Source organism: Myotis nattereri, assembly GCF_964212035.1.
Source record: "Myotis nattereri genome assembly, chromosome: X".
In the NCBI taxonomy this organism is placed as follows: domain Eukaryota; kingdom Metazoa; phylum Chordata; class Mammalia; order Chiroptera; family Vespertilionidae; genus Myotis; species Myotis nattereri.
Genome location: NC_138078.1, coordinates 2,820,164 through 2,822,667, shown reverse-complemented (window position 1 = coordinate 2,822,667; position 2,504 = coordinate 2,820,164).

Below are 2,504 nucleotides of genomic sequence, written 5' to 3'. Positions count from 1 at the left end.
TTTTGAGGTCTTAGACCAGATAGTCACTGTCATTCATCAGAGTCTTAAGTAGAAAGCCTGGAGGAAGGGCCACCATGATGGGGAGAAAGTGTGCCCTGATGGGAGCCAGGGCCAGGCCAAGAGGCGACCTCCCTGAACAGTCCTCGTCCCAGGACAGTGGGGGAAGCTGACCTGTTTCTGTCGACAGGCTCTGTTCTGTTTCACTTGCAGAGCTCCCCTCCCCTCCCCTCTCCTCTACCTCCCCTCTCCTCTCCTCTACCTCCCCTCCCCCTCTCCTCTACCTCCCCTCACCCCTCTCCTCTACCTCCCCTCCCCTCTCCTCTACCTCCCCTCCCCCTCTCCTCTACCTCCCCTCCCCTCTCCTCTACCTCCCCTCCCCTCTCCTCTACCTCCCCTCCCCTCTCCTCTACCTCCCCTCCCCCTCTCCTCTACCTCCCCTCCACTCTCCTCTACCTCCCTTTCCCCTCTCCTCTACCTCCCCTCCCCCTCTCCTCTACCTCCCCTCCCCTCTCCTCTACCTCCCCTCCCCTCTCCTCTACCTCCCCTCCCCTCTCCTCTACCTCCCCTCCCCTCTCCTCTACCTTAAATGTGGCCGGCACCCGACTCTGCCTCCAGTTGCACATTTCCTGTCTCCATGGGACACATGACCCGGGAATGGCGGTGGGCAGGGAGGAGAAGGAAGGGCCCACGGGGGGGATGGCAAACAGGGAGAACGAGGAAGAGAAAGGCCAAAGCCACTCCTGAGCAGGAAACACAGCTCGCGGGGCGGGACTGGCGCTGTGACCACCTCTGCTGGTGTCTCAGAGGGCACGCTGTGACCCAGGCGCTGCCTCTGCTCGGCCTCCCTCCGCCAGTGCTGTCATCAGGGACTCCTCCCTGCCTGGTGTCCCCAGCAAAGGGCCTGGCACGGTCCCACGCTGGCCCCGAGCCAAAGGCCACAGGGCAGCCTCTGGCTCCTGGGCACCTTGCAGGATTCCCAGGGAGGAGAAGGAGGAGAGAAATGCCCCCGCCCTCAGGCGCCCTCTCAGTGCTGCACCCTCGGGAAATGAGCAGGACACGTTCTCTTGCCTTATTCCTGTGAAAAATAATAAAGTGCGTCCCTTAAACAGTCATTGTTTTTCATTTCTTTTTCAAGCACTGTGTGCTCAGAGACTTAAATATTCTTTGAGAAGAAGCTTATTTCAGCCTAGCTGGCGTGGCTCAGTGGTTGAGCGTGGACCTAGGAACAAGTCGGTTAGGGTTTGATTCCTGACTGTGTCTCATCATCGATATTTCTATCTCTCCCTCTCCCTTCTACTCTGAAATCAATGAAAAAAATATATTTTTTAAAAGAGAATTCCTCTCTCTTAAAAAAAAATTGAGACTTAAGAGGCAGAGTGAACACCTTATGCAATGAGAATAATAAATAAAAGTGTAGAATTACTTTTGAAGCATTTAAAAATTCTGGCATTTGATGGAGAGAACCAAGATGGCGGCATAGGTTAACGCCGGAGATTGCTGCCTTGCACAACCAAATCAAAACACACCTAAAAGACACAACGGACGTCATCCAGAACCACAGGAAGGCTGGCTGAGTGGAAATTCTACAACTAGGAGGAAAGAGAATATCATACCCAGACTCAGAGGAGGCGCAGTGCTGAAGTGAAATACTCAGGTACCTAGTGCGCACGGAGCGGGCTGGCGGCGGAGGGCGCGGTTGGTGCTTTCAATCGGGAGGGTGTCACAGATTCTGAGCTTCAGACCCGGGCGAGTCTCCAGGGACCCAGACTCAAAGGGGAGAAGCGGGACTGTCTGGCTTCAGTCGGAACTCGAAGGCAGCTTTCCCTCCGAGGTTTGCAGCAGTTGCTGGGACTCTGTGAGGCAGAGCCCCTAGGGACGGACTGAGAGCCGCCATAACTGCTCTCTCCGGCCCACCCTGTTGATCCAGAGCCCGATCGACCCACCCGCCCCGCCCAAGCCCTGCACAGAGCCATTTGCCAGATAGCCTCAGGCAAAGGCTAGATTAGCACCTCCTTAGAGGACAGAAGTTTTCCCACTGCAGACACAGCTGATTCTCACAGCCAGCTGGCCTGGAGGTCAAATCCCCCTAGTATTAACTACAACAATCAAGGCTTAACTACAGGAGGACTGCACACAAAGACCACTAGGGGCTGCACCAAGAAAGCACACAAAAATGCGGAGACAAAGAAACAGGACAAAACTGTCAATGGAGGATATTCAGTTCAGAACCACACTTTTAAGGTCTCTCAAGAACTGTCTAGAAGCCGCTGATAAACTTAATGAGATCCTCAACAAATCTAATGAGACCCTCCATGTTATGACAAAGAACCAACTAGAAATTAAACATACACGGACTGAAATAACGAATATTATACAGACTCCCAACAGCAGACCAGAGGACCGCAAGAATCAAGGCAAAGTTTTGAAATGCGAAGAAGCTAAAAACACCCAACCGGAAAAGCAAAATGAAAAAAGAAACTGAAAATACGAATATAGTGTAAGGA